The following is a 14814-nucleotide window of genomic DNA, read 5'->3' as shown; positions in this document are numbered from 1 at the left end:
ATCATCCTGTCAACGCACACTGCGATTATTGCAGGTGTGACCTAGTAATAGGCTCGATGATGTAAAACTAAATTTGAGTGCTGAAATCAAAATGTGTTAGATTATGGCATATTTTTTAAAATATCAGTAGAACTATTTTTAAACTCTAATATTTATTATATCTTTGCCATCAATCATCTTCAGTTGTTTAACATTAACGTCTCGATAAAATTGTTCTCTAGACTTTTCTTGCAGTGCCATTTACAGCATGTTGCATATTTTTAATGCCATACATACACCTTCCATTTAGTCAATGTCTTGATCTTTTCCTGGTTTTCGAATGCAGCAGAGAACTTCTTGGGTCCATTAATCATCCATTCGCCTGGGTAAATGTCCCCCATCTTCATTTCATTTTCATTGTGGTTATAATTATGACTTCCACTCTCCTTCGTTCCTTGATTCATTTGCATTTACCTGTCTCTCCTATTTGTTCCCAACATGCTGGTTCCCATTGCTCACGGAACAGCCTCAGCTTTGAACTGTCCATGTCTCACAGCCAGGAGTCAAAATTACTAATAAAAAAGGACTGTAAATTTTCAATTCTTCACGAATCAGTAACTTAGTTTTGAAAATTCTATTTTGATTATCAAAATCACTCCAGGCTTTTTTCTCCTGTATTTCTTAATTTTTTAAGTTAGTTTATTGGCCTTTAGCTTACACTATACAGCCAGATTATACTCACACAAAATATACAATTATCGACAGAAAATTAGCGTTAGAATATCTGTTTGCATACTCGCACAGCCTGTAGACGGATATCAATGTAAAATAAAATTTAATAGAAAACTTTTGTACAGGCAATTGCCAGCGATATGTTGGTCTTATATGCGTATGACTATGGCAACAGAGAATCCCTACATCGCGTGGAAAATCCATGATTCTATGTTGTAAACAAACGCAGGTTGGCAAGCTTTACAAGTTTTTGTATAAGGGTCGTAGTGCTTCCCTGTAGGCCGGGTACCCAAAGAAAAGGTAACGTGCGTCCTCTTTTTCTGCACAAGAGCAGAAAGGTGTCTATGATGTGCAGCCTGTGAAGATATTTACGGAAACATCCGTAGTTAAATTTGAGTCTGGTTATTAGACAGGCGAGGAGGTGTCGAGACACAGAATTTGTATGAGATTTTGTGTAATAGGGGACAGACTATTTAGATGTTGTGTACGTCTTGCCTTTTTGTCTTGTTGTTTCCTCCCATTCCAAATGGCAGTCTTCTATCGTGCGTCTGTGTAGGATACACGGGTAATCTGTACTTGGGATTGCAGTGCAGGTAGTATGCCATTGTCACAGCAGTTTCTTTGCCTAAGCAGTCGACAGCCAGGTGCGGTTCGAGAACATTTTCCGAAACAAACGACTTGGTACCTCTTCCTCTTCGCCCCCTTTCCGTCGTACACTTTCACCCCTGTCAGTTTTCGCTATTTTTGATAAGCACTGTATACAAATTTTGCACTTGGGCGCCCCTCTCAACTTGGCGCCCGAAGCAGCCGCTGCTAATTGCGACACGTCCTGTACAGAAATCTTACAGTTGTTGTGCCTCTGGTGCCCCAAGCGAAGACTTGTGTCGCTTGGGCCTAGAACCGACCCACTCAACAACTCCACTGCCAAAGATCCCACAGTGTTTCCACCCGAGCGAAACTAATGTAATGGCCTTTTTCATGCGTCGAGTCCAATATGTCGGTAAACCTGAATTTAATGAGGTTTCCAAGAGGTGCTGAAATTTTGAAATACTGTTAGAGCAGATAATAAGATGCTGTCGTCCATGAGAAGAAACGAAGTGCTTCCAGTATAGCAACAATTTCCGCAGCCATGATACTCGACCTTGCTGGTAATTTGAATAGCCCAGGCTCCCGCAAATACGGTATGCAATACGCACTTCCGACAGGGTCACTGATTTCGGAGCCGTCAACACGGATGTTTATTGCCTCCGGATACTGTCTTAAAAACTGTTCCCAAATTTTACTGTTGTTGTGAGCCTCATGCTCATAAGTAATGTCAGTTATTACGTTCATCTCAGACAGTGGGAATAGGATGATAGAACTATGGACTCTACATGCTCTAATGATCTTCCCTGAATTCTCCTGAGTATTTAAATACACTTGTACTACTGCACGAAGAGTTCTAATGATCGGGAAGTGTCTGGTTAGGTACTGTACGGTTTGGTTTGAGGCGACAGATTTCAGATTGTTGGATGCATATTGATTGCTTTTAAGAAGAAATTTGGCGCAGAGATACCAGCGGCGAAGATGGATAATAGGGACATGTGCTTCAACCAAGAGTGCACTGGTAGGCAGGGAGCATATTTCTGCCAAACAAGCACTTTACATTGGCATTTATTAATTCTGTTGAGGTAACTGTCAGTTGCAGATACATAATAATCACTCACATAATCAATATCTGGACTACCATCGTACAGTAATCTGTCAGCGCTGTGCCGACCATCAAGTTTCGCCGCCACGTATTCTGTGTGCGCCTTTCATATCAGCTTATGGCCGATGAAGAGTCCGAGGTATTTGACACTTTCTTCGAAGTTAAGAGGTACGGACCCAGTGCTATTACCACTGGCATATTAGTTCTGTGCTTCGAAAACTATGTTGCATTTGACTCAGCTGTGGATGTAACCAGCCTGTTTCTTGTGAGCCAGTGTTGGAGCGCGGACATTGCGGTTGGAATTTGTGACTTGCAGTCTTCTTGGGATGTACTTTCCACGTGAACATATACATCGTCTGCATATTGCGAATCTTTCACCTTCACCAGGAGTATCTTATGAAGGGCAATGGCCGGCCGGAGTGGCCGTGCGGCTCTAGGCGCTACAGTCTGGAACCGAGCGACCACTACGGTCGCAGGTTCGAATCCTGCCTCGGGCATGGATGTGTGTGGTGTCCTTAGGTTAGTTAGGTTTAAGTAGTTCTTAGTTCTAGGCGACTGATGACCTCAGAGTTTAAGTCGCATAGTGTTCAGAGCCATTTTTGAAGGGCAATAGTGTAGATATTAAACAGACGAGGGACCAAAACAGATCCTTGTGGCAACTCCACACTTGTAGTTCTTGGTCCTATCGCTCGTCCTTCATGTACGACCTGTAGCAACCAATCAGAGAGAAAAAACAAAAAATGTTCTGTGTGTGGGCTAGGCATTGTTCGATTATTTTTGTAGCTAGCGATGGGAGCACTACATCATCGTAGGTGCTGCTTAGGTCCAGAAACAAAATTGGTAGTTACGTGTTTCGGATAAAAAAGAGCTGTATGTTACAAACCAGATGCATGAGAAGACTTTCAATAGCTTTCTGTTTGCGAAATCCGCCTGATTACTAGGGAATAGGTCATGGTAGTCAAACCACCATTTTAACTGGAATTTTACCATTGTTTCCAACACTTGATAGTCACATTGTAGTAATGATATGGGTTGGTACGACGCCACCGAATCAGGGTTCTTCCCTGGTTTGAGCACAGGTATGCCCTGCCTATCTGTAGGGGCTCCTTGTTGTAATGTTCAGAGCACATTTTATTGTAAAAACGGAGTAGATATTGTTCTTCATATGGCAGAAGTGACAGCACATTGTAATGGATATTATCTAGGTCAGGAGTAGTATTTTTACCAGAGGAGAAATCTCTCTGCAGCCCGACTGCTGAGAATGGCTGTAGAGGAGGCTGACTCTTTGGGATTTGGATCCTCTGTGCTAGGCGGGTGTTTCACGAAGGGAGGTGATTTCTTATGTAACATTTGTTCCATAACGCAACTCGTAGGCAGTGAATTGTAAAGACAAAGTATCGAGGGTTTCTAGAAGCTCTTCATCTTCTAGCACACACTTGACCTTGTAGTGTCCTTGGACAGAGCATTTCAAAGGTTTTTCCAACCTGTCCTTTTCTTATTTCTCAAAATCCTCTTGGTTTCCGCTTGTATTTTTGCAGGCTGATTTGGTTTTGTTGGGTATTATGGCTCATACATTTCCTAAATGCTTCCTCACGTTCGTTCACTTGCAGTATCCCACAACACAGGACTGGCTCTGTTTATAATCCAAAGCGGGTTCTACTGAGGAACAGCATCTACAATGGCTTCAGTAAAGCACAGTGTTAGTTTGAAATGGCTGGAAACTACACTACTGGCCATTAAAATTGCTACACCACGAAAATGACGTGCTACAGACGCGAAATTTTACCGACAGGAAGAAGATGCTGTGATATGCAAATGATTAGCTTTTCAGAGCATTCACACAAGGTTGCGCCGGTGGTGACACCTACAACGTGCTGACATGAGGAAAGTTTCCAACCGATTTCTCATACACAAACAGCAGTTGACCGGCGTTGCCTGGTGAAACGTTGTTGTGATGCGTCGTGTAAGGAGGAGAAATGCGTACCATTACATTTCCGACTTTGATAAAGGTCGGATTGTAGCCTATCGCGATTGCGGTTTATCGTATCGCGACATTGCTGCTCGCGTTGGTCGAGATCCAATGACTGTTAGCAGAATATGGAATCGGTGGGTTCAGGAGGGTAATACGGAACGCGGTGTTGGATCCCAGTAGCCTCGTATCACTAGCAGTCGAGATGACAGGCATATCATCCGCATGGCTGTAACGGATCGTGCAGCCACATCTCGATCCTTGACTCAACAGATGGGGACGTTTGCAAGACAACAACCATCTGCACGAACAGTTCGACGACGTTTTCAGGAGCATGGACTATCAGCTCGGAGACCATGGCTGCAGTTACCCTTGACGCTGCATCAGAGACAGGTGCGCCTGCGATGGTGTACTCAACGACGAACCTAGGGGTACGAATGGCAAAACGTCGTTTTTTCGGATGAATCCAGGTTCTGTTTACAGCATCGTGATGGTCGCATCCGTGTTTGGCGACATCGCGGTGAACGCACATTGGAAGCGTGTATTAGTCATCGCCATACTGGCGTATCACCCGGCGTGATGGTATGGGGTGCCATTGGTTACACGTCTCGATCACCTCTTGTTCGCATTGACGGCACGTTGAACAGTGGACGTTACATTTCGGGTGTGTTACGACCCGTGGCTCTACCCTTCATTCGATCTCTGCGAAACCCTACATTTAAGCAGGATAATGCACGACCCCATGTTGCAGGTCAGTACGGGCCTTTCTGGATACAGAAAATGTTCGACTGCTGCCCTGGCCAGCACATTCTCCAGATCTCTCACCAATTCAAAACGTCTGGTCAATGGTGGCCGAGCAACTGGCTCGTCACAATACGTCAGTCACTACCATTCATGAACTGTGGTATCGTGTTGAAGCTGTACACGCCAGCCAAGCTCTGTTTGACTCAATGCCCAGGCATATCAAGGCCGTTATTATGGCCAGAGGTGGTTGTTCTGGGTACTGATTTCTCAGGATCTATGCACCCAAATTGCGTGAAAATGTAATCACATGTCAGTTCTAGTATAATATATTTGTCCAATGAATACCCGTTTATCATCTGCATTTCTTCTTGGTGTAGCAATTTTAACGGCCAGTAGTGTAGATCTTCAGATGTCTCTAATTGTGGGAGACTCCCCCACCACAAGCAGTGCATGGCCAAAGTGTTGTAACTGGGATGTCATACTAGCGCCTGATAGGAGCGTGTCAGATGGCTTGTAGTTAGTCAGTCCAGTATATTAAGGTCAGGTTCTGAGATTCGTGAAGATACTTCTGCGGCTTGTTTGTCTTGGTTGTTGCAGTTACATTCAAGAACATCGTAAAACATATTTTTCTCACAAGCATAGCTACCCCTCCTCATCCATCGTCTGTCGCTTCTAATGATGTCACAGTCGGCAAGTGTAAGTCCTCCGTGGTCTTAACGCTTAAACCTGGTTTCTAAGACAATTTTCTTGGAGTCTGAGAGGACAATGCACTGAAAATAAACGATATTTAAAAAATGACAGTCAGCATTTTGACGAAAATGCGTTATCGTACACTCATCTCAAATTTACAGTCCTCAGTGGCCTCTGCTGCATACTCATTTATAACATCATAGCAATTGCTACTGCTTTTTACTTAATTTAAACCTGCAAGCAACAATTCAAAGTCTCTTATATTACAAGATTTTTTTTATTTTCTCCCATATTTCAGTGACATCTTAATATTCCAAAATTTAAATGCTTTTTCATTATAATTCGTTATTTCTTCACAAATTCGGTATTTTAGGTAATTAAATCTCCATTAATTTTGGATCCCAAATTCGTTCACATTTATTTAGTTGATTATTTCTATTAATTCATTTGCTTCACTCGTCAATATTTGTTTTTATAGTATACGGAACTTTTGCTACCAAACAATTGTTTGTATGTTATTAGTACAGTGTTATTGACATCTAATTCCATAGTTTCGTGTTAAATTTAACTAATAGTGTTCACATCATTCAGCTGTAGTCAAGGTTACTGCATACAATTGCAAAATCAATCATCTTCTCTGCAAACAAAACGCAGAAAGCAATAAACAGTATTACATATGTGTGATTATCATACCGTTCGTAATTTCCTACTGTCAGTTACATCTAGGGTTGCCATATCTAGCTGGGACCTCGTCGGAACACTCTGAGATGGGGGTGTAGAAATGCAGTAAAAATGAATTTATTATAATTACTTTTTACTTAGAACACAGTTACACGGAACTTGTTGCGGAACAAGTGTGATGTGTGTGAAATCTTATTGGACTTAACTGCTAAGGTCATCAGTCCCTAAGCTTATACACTACTTAAACTAAATTATCCTAAGGGCAAACACACACACCCATGCCCGAGGGAGGACTCGAACCTCCTTCGGGATCAGCCGCACAGTCCATGACTGCAGCGCCGAAGACCGCTCAGCTAACCCCGCGCTGCGGAACAAGTAGTGGTACACCATATTTTTCGGACAGCAAGTCTTTTTTTTTTCTTTTACATATTTATAAAACTCCATGCAAGTCAGCTTGTAGTTAAACTGGCACTGTAAGATTGATTTCACAGTCCCTGGCAGCACTTGACTTCTGTAATCAGTCCACTGGGCCGACATCAGCAAAAATACTCTTTCCATAGTGGCGTTGTGTGTGAGAACAGAAAACAAATACTCGCATAATTTTAGCAGTTGGCATTTGCGTTCAGTATTTTCGGTTTCCTTAAGAAAATAAATCCATCTTGCCTCCACGAACTGTTTAGACTTCGATTCTTCAGAGTCACTCTTAGTTTCTAAAAAGCTCTTCAGATACATATATTCCAGAAAACAATTGTCGCCTGAAATATTCACACTACTTATAGTCGGGCATATAACAGTGTTTTCAATCATCACCCAATCTGGAGTTTCAGATAGCGCCATCCAATCAAATACTTGATATTTATTAAGAGAAATAGCCCATTTCTCTAAGTAATCAAATGGTTTAGAAAGCCATCATCTCTTCCTCAAAATTCGAAATCAAATTAATTATTTCTTGATTATGGTTCTCATTCTTTAATTTGTTCAAATTCATCTTGATTTGCACGCCAATAAAAGTGGCAGTCTTCCTTTCATTTAGACATCTTTGAGCGTCGATTAATATATTTCTTTTTTCAGTTATCGATACTTTATTCTTTTCCGCTCTTTTCATATTTTTTTTCTAAACTGAACCAAGTCTGACTGCAGGAACGTAAAATAAATTTCACTGGTCGGACCACCGAAAAAAAATCTGAAATTGTTCTAGGTGGCCTGTCTTTGGCGACAAAAAATTGTTTTATGGAATCGAAAGCTTAAGAATTCTCTAAACTACGCGCATTAACGACAACCATCTTGTTTTCGAGTGAGAAAAAGAGTCTGATGATTGACATCAACATATAAGCAGAACTCTTTCAGCTTCTGTGTCCTCGCAGTATAGATTGAAAAATAATTAAATATTTTCATGGGATTATTTCAATGTCGACAGTTAAGATTCCAGCAGCGCTTGATATAGTATTGTGGAGAAATCGGCAGGGCATCTAATTCCTTCTACATTTTTTCCTAGTTCTTTGATTTGATGAAACACATTCCGCTGGCCACGTCGATAAAGCCCTTCGAAGTTTGTACTGGTATTGTCATCACAAAAAGTGAGTAATTTATCTAATGGAATTTGCAGTTGTCTCCATGTGTCTAGACAAAACTTTGCAATTGTCACCGATGTTTCGTTGTGCAGTGAATCAAACTTCAAACGCTTCTGTTGGATTCCATCAGTTTCAGTAAAGAAAACAACTTTTCAGCCTTGTGGTTCGATGCATCGGTGCCTATGCGATAAAATGAAATTTCATGTAATTGTTTTATACATTCGGATACAGAGTGTGGCAGACAATATCTTTAACAATTGCAGTAGCTATGGTCTTGGCTATAGACTGCTTGGCGGCGACTTTGGTGTCAGGATACATTGCAGCAGTCAGATTTACGGTACAGTTACGAGAACTGAAGATGCTTTACAACTTTATAAGCAGTTGTTAATTCTACAACAGCAAAGAGCAGTTCCTACTGGCTATCTTCTTTAATCACGTATAAATAGACTTTGATGTCGAAGCTATTGCGAATCCACTTGTATGATTCTTCGTAGTACTGTAATGCGTCACATCTGCCTTACCTCCGTGAGTTACTGAGATGAAACAACTGCAAATCTCATACAACGCGTCCTGATCAGTACATCCTTTCTTGACAAAAGATCACTCGTTTGTGCAATCATCCGAAAAGTGAAACTTTCTCTTTCCATCCTTAGGCTTTTTAGTAAGCTATGATAACGCAAGTTTATTAGACGGTAAACAGTCGACGGTAACACTTTAGTCATCGAAGTACACATCACTACACGCTTAAAGCCGTATACCTGCAGTAAACACTTAAGACATTACTAACTTGCACTTGTTCGTATTACGCGCTTAGAAAGAATCGTCTTATCAGATCGCTATTCAAATGGGAACTTCACGATTCTTCCGCGTGGCGCTGCTTGAATTGTTCCAGCCGCTTACTACTAGAGAAGTCTGGTATTTTCTCGAATGATGGCACTATATCTAGAAGGTGGTTCTATTGCGATACGGTGTATGTAACCTGCAATGCCATCTGTGAGACGGCCATGTCAACATAAAATTGTTGACATAAATAAAACTTTACTCCTGTTTATAAAACTTGCTTTGTTAAATTGAGCAAAGAGATGCCAACATGGACAGCGAGACACCTGAACATTTTGTCTTGTCAAGCAGATCTCTGTCCTAGCTGTAAGTGACTGATCATTGTCATTTTCTTCATCGTAGATATCAGGATTCATTCTGGAAATATTGTAAGGTTATTTGAGAACTTTACACAATACCTGGAATAACGAATTAATAAATAGCGTTTGTTCTCCGAGGTAGTGCATCAAATTATGTAAAGCGATTAAGAGGAATATCTCTATTCATAGTCATTGCCACGGCAGCTGACTCACTAATATGCTGGCTGACATACTGTGAAGAAGTTAACAGAAAAATATTTCCAGATAATCAAACAAACAAAGCATCCAAAGAGTGTAGCAGATTCCGACACATTCTACTACTTCTTGGGCAGACGTTAGTAGATCATAATAGTAAGATAGCGCAAAGAAAAAAAAAGTGTCTGCTTTCCTCTTACATTGAGGGAATATTCCACCATCTCAGTTTTGTTTTTAGAATTACTTGCGGAGATGAAACAGAATACGCCGGCTGACCGGGCTTTCGTCACGTTGGCCAAAGTGGCAGCCGTGCAGCCAAGATGCGTGATCGTACCAGAGCCGCTTACAACTGACCCAAGTTAGCTGCGTCACATATCCATCGGCGTGCATATATGGCAAAATTCTGGCCACATGTGCCGCGCACGGGCGCGAATTGGCAAGAAGAATAACGTAGCTCCTCACAGACGCGTAGTCCACCCCCGGTAGCTGAGTGGGCCGGCACGGTAGCTCAGCGTGTTCGGTCAGAGGGTTAGCTGCCCTCTGTAATAAAAAAAACTGAGTTAATCGAGCAATAACGAACATAAACGGGTGTCTCGCGACGTCCGCACCGAGCAAATACAACGAACAAAATGAGATTAAAAAAAAAAAAAAGTGGTCAGCGCGAGAGATTGTCAATCCTAAGGGCCCGGGTTCGATTTCCGTCTGGGTCGGAGATTTTCTCCGCTCAGGGACTTGGTGTTGTGTTGTGCTAATCATCATCATTTCATCTCCATCGACGCGCAAGTCGCCGAAGTGGCGTAAAATTGAAAGACTCGCACCCGGCGAAAGGTCTACCCGACTTGAGGCCCTCGTCACACGATTTTTACAGACGCGTACGGAAGTTTGTTTGGCGCTTTCCGTTCGTTTCCGCCTTCGCTTCGTCGCCTTTACGAAATACACGGTGCCCTGTGATCGCGAGAAAAAGGTTCGTTTCGTTCCGGACGCGCGTCCACTGTTGGCCTGCACTCACTCACGTTACCGGCCGATGCACTCGTCACCCTCCGGAATCGCTGTTCAAATGGAACTATTATGCAAACACAATTACCGCGATCGCCGGCTAATGGACATTGCGATCTGAGTTCGTTTTTGTCTCTAGTTCATTTACTCATTTGGCAGAATAAATACATTTTCGGCAAGTGTGGTTATTAATTCTCGTTGCTATACCATCACCATAGTCTAGATCCTGAACAAAGTGCGACAGTAAAGTCGGCTCGCTGCCCGAGTGATATGTAAGCGGCGACACCCACACGTTCAAATGGCTCTGAGCACTATGGGACTCAACTGCTGTGGTCATAAGTCCCCTAGAACTTAGAACTACTTAAACCTAACTAACCTAAGGACAGCACACAACACCCAGCCATCACGAGGTAGAGAAAATCCCTGACCCCGCCGGGAATCGAACCCGGGAACCCGGGCGTGGGAAGCGAGAACGTTACCGCACGACCACGCCCACACGTTCCCGCTTCAAAAATAATTTTAGCACAGTCCTTTTCGTTTGTCTGTGTTTCAGTTCAAATTATAAACACATAGCCGTCACTTCTAGATAATTTTATTCACCATTGACTAATGTGACACGGTTAATAATTCTAAAAATAAATAATTCGATACCCCAAGCAAGAACGAAAATAATTTTTTTAACTGTAAACACGACAACGATAGTGAAATTCAAATGGTTCAAATGGTTATGAGCACTATGGGACTTAACATCTATGGTCATCAGTCCCCTAGAACTTAGAACTACTTAAACCTAACTAACCTAAGGACAGCACACAACACCCAGCCATCACGAGGCAGAGAAAATCCCTGACCGATAGTGAAATTCCTCTGTTACATTTAACACTGGGCTACTCATTACAATAATCTATGATTGTTTTTCTCTTACAAATATTATTTTATACAAGCTTATGTCGATTAAACTCTATCAGTCAATAATTAGCAATTACATCTTGCCACAAAGACAGCTTACAATCAAGAGAGAGCAAGATACAAAATGTCTGATATTAAATAAAATCACACAGATGCTTCTGTACAAAGATTAATCAGTTGTCAGTCGCATGTATTGATGAAACCTTCGGTGATATCATCCCTTTTAAAACTGAGCAAGGTGGCGCAGTGGTTAGCACAGTGGACTCGCATTTGGGAGGACAACAGTTCAAACTCGCGTCCAGTCATCTTGATTTAGGTTTTCCTTGCTTTCTCTAAATCGCTTCAGGTAAATTCTGGGATGGTTCCTGTCAAATGGCATGGCCGACATCCTTCCCTAATCCGATGGGACCGATGACCTTGTTGTTTGGCCCCCTCCCCCGAATGAGCCCTTTTTAAACTTCGTAGCTACCACCTGTACATATTACAGGCCTGACATTGAGTGTCAGAGCAATGCATTGCAAGTTCTTGACAGCGCTGCAAGTATGTCCTGTCGTCTGTTTGATAACATTCTCATTACATGAAAAAATAACTGCCAATGTTTCCTTTTGTCAACTTTTCCCTACTTTTAAAGGTTCTTATTCTGCTACCAAGCACACAAATATTATCATTAATAAATGGTAGAATAACAGACACGTAAAAACATGAACTGCAGAATGCAATTCTAATTGAGTAGATGTACATACATACATCTTTACAATAATCTGTAGTGTTTTCATCTATCAGTCATAGTTCCTTGGCTGAGTTGAAAGGTGCCTTGAATCGTGTGTAGTGGTCGTCCGAACAAGAACCGTTTCATTGCCAGACCTGTCTTCCATAATAACAGTTCCTTCACTCCCTTGCCTATAAACTGTCACATACTGGCATGACAATCATTAACAAATAAATACACATCTATTTGACCTGCAAGGCCCTCTTCTGCCGTATCTCTGCAACTACCTGGAACAATGCAACAATGTAAAGACCACTATTGTTGCAAAGTACTTGATTTGTATAAGCTACTGTATCGCAAAAGTGCCCAGATCATGATATATTAGTCGGAGGCGACTTCAGCCTACCTAGTATAGACTGGGATGTCTATAGATTCAGTACAGGTGGTACAGACAAGCCGTCGTGTGAATTACTTTTGAACACATTATCCGAAAACTGTCTTGAGCAGCTACACAGACAGCCAACGCGTAACGGAAATATTTTAGATCTGGTAGCCACGAACAGACCACACCTCATCGACGGTGTCAGTGTTGAGAAAGGGATTAGTGATCATGTTGTGATTACGACTATGGTTACGTAAGTTAAAAGGTCGGTCAAGAAAGCTAGGAGAGTATTCTTACTAGAAAGAGCAGATAAGCAGTTGATAGCATCCCACTTAGTAAATGAATCGACTTCATTTACTTCCGGTACGATGGACGTGGGAGAATTATGGGCCAATTTTAAACACATTGTAAATCACGCATTGGACGAGTATGTGCCGAAAAAGTGGGTTACGGACGGAAAAGACCCACCGTGGTTTAACAGCGCAATTCGGAGAATGTTCAGGAAGCAAAGGCAGTTGCACTCGCGGTACAAGAAAGATCGGGAGAATGAGGACAGGCAAAAGTTAGTAGAGATTCGTGCTGCTGTAAAAAGAGCGATGCGTGAAGCATTCAACCACTACCACCGTCATACCTTAGCAAAAGATCTTGCTGAAACCCCAAGGAAATTCTGGTCTTACGTGAAATCGGTAAGCGGGTCGAAGGCTCTTATCCAGTCACTCACCGATCTACATCTACATCTACATCTATACTCCGCGAGCCACCTGACGGTGTGTGGCGGAAGGTACCTTGAGTACCTCTATCGGTTCTCCCTTCTATACCAGTCTCGTATTGTTCGTGGAAAGAAGGATTGTCGGTATGCCTCTGTGTGGGCTCTAATCTCTCTGATTAGATCAGTCTGGCCTGGCAACGGAAGACAGCAAAACGAAAGCTGAAATTTTAAATTTAGCATTTGAGAAATCTTTCACGCAGGAGGATCGTACAAATATATCGCCGTTTGAGTCTCGTACAGATTCCCGTATGGAGGACATAGTGATAGACATCCCTGGGGTTGTGAAGCAACTGAATGGGTTGAAAATAAATAAATCACCAGGTCCTGATGGGATTCAAATTCGGTTTTACAGAGAGTACTCTACTGCATTGGCTCCTTACTTAACTTGCATTTATCGCGAATCTCTTGCCCAGCGTAAAGTCCCGAGCGACTGGAAAAAAGCGCAGGTGACGCCTGTATATAAGAAGGGTAGAAGGACGGATCCTCAGAATTACAGACCAATATCCTTAACATCGGTTTTTTGTAGGATTCTCGAACATATTCTCAGTTCGAATATAATGAATTTCCTTGAGATCCTTGAGCCGTCCGGTGTGGCCGTGCGGTTCTAGGCGCTTCAGTCTGGAGCCGCGTGACCGCTATGGTCGCAGGTTCGAATCCTGCCTCGGGCATGGATGTGTGTGATGTCCTTAGGATAGTTAGGTTTAAGTAGTTCTAAGTTCTAGGGGACTGATGACCACAGATGTTAAGTCTAAATGGCTCTGAGCACTATGGGACTTAACATCTTAGGTCATCAGTCCCCTAGAGCTTAGAACTACTTAAACCTAACTAACCTAAGGACATCACACACATCCATGCCCGAGGCAGGATTCGAACCTGCGACCGTAGCAATCCCACGGTTCCGGACTGCAGCGCCTAGAACCGCACGGCCACCGCGGCCGGCGATGTTAAGTCTCATAGTGCTCGGAGCCACTTGAACCACTTGAGATCCTTGAGACACAGAAGTTGCTGTCCATGCATCAGCACAGCTTTAGAAAGCATCGCTACTGTGAAACGCAACTTGCCCTTTTTTCACATGATATCTTGCGAACCATGGATGAAGGGTATCAGACGGATGCCACATTCCTTGACTTCCGGAAAGCGTTTGACTCGGTGCTCCACTGCAGACTCCTAACTAAGGTACGAGCATATGGGATTGGTTCCCAAGTATGTGAGTGGCTCGAAGACTTCTTAAGTAACAGAACCCAGTACGTTGTCCTTGATGGTGACTGTTCATCAGAGGTGAGGGTATCATCTTGAGTACCGCAGGGAAGTGTGGTAGGTCCGCTGTTGTTTTCTATCTACATAAATGATCTTTTGGACAGGGTGGATAACAATGTGCGACTGTTTGCTGATGATGCTGTGGTGTACGGGAAGGTGTTGAGTGACTGTAGGAGTATACAAGATGACTTGGACAGGATTTGTGATTGGTGTAAAGAATGGCAGCTGATTCTAAATATAGATAAATGTAAATTAATGCAGATGAATAGGAAAAATAATCCTGTAATGTTTGAATACTCCGTTAATGGTGTAGCGCATGACACAGTCACGTCGATTAAATATTTGGGCATAACATTGCAGAGCGATATGAAGTGGGGCAAGCATGTAATGGCAGTTGTGAGG

The 14814-nt window shown here is 42.5% G+C and overlaps 1 protein-coding gene across 1 annotated transcript in view; it reads left to right on the top strand.

Moving 5' to 3' along the window:
• The window catches only part of LOC126235737 (acidic phospholipase A2 PA4-like), a 201564-nt gene that overhangs the window by 171649 nt on the left and 15101 nt on the right, over positions 1 to 14814 (top strand). The window lies entirely within an intron of this gene.

Source organism: Schistocerca nitens, chromosome 1, assembly GCF_023898315.1.
Source record: "Schistocerca nitens isolate TAMUIC-IGC-003100 chromosome 1, iqSchNite1.1, whole genome shotgun sequence".
Taxonomy (NCBI): Eukaryota; Metazoa; Arthropoda; class Insecta; order Orthoptera; family Acrididae; genus Schistocerca; species Schistocerca nitens.
Note: the sequence above shows the minus strand (reverse complement) of the source record. Positions and strands in the feature narration are given on the sequence as shown.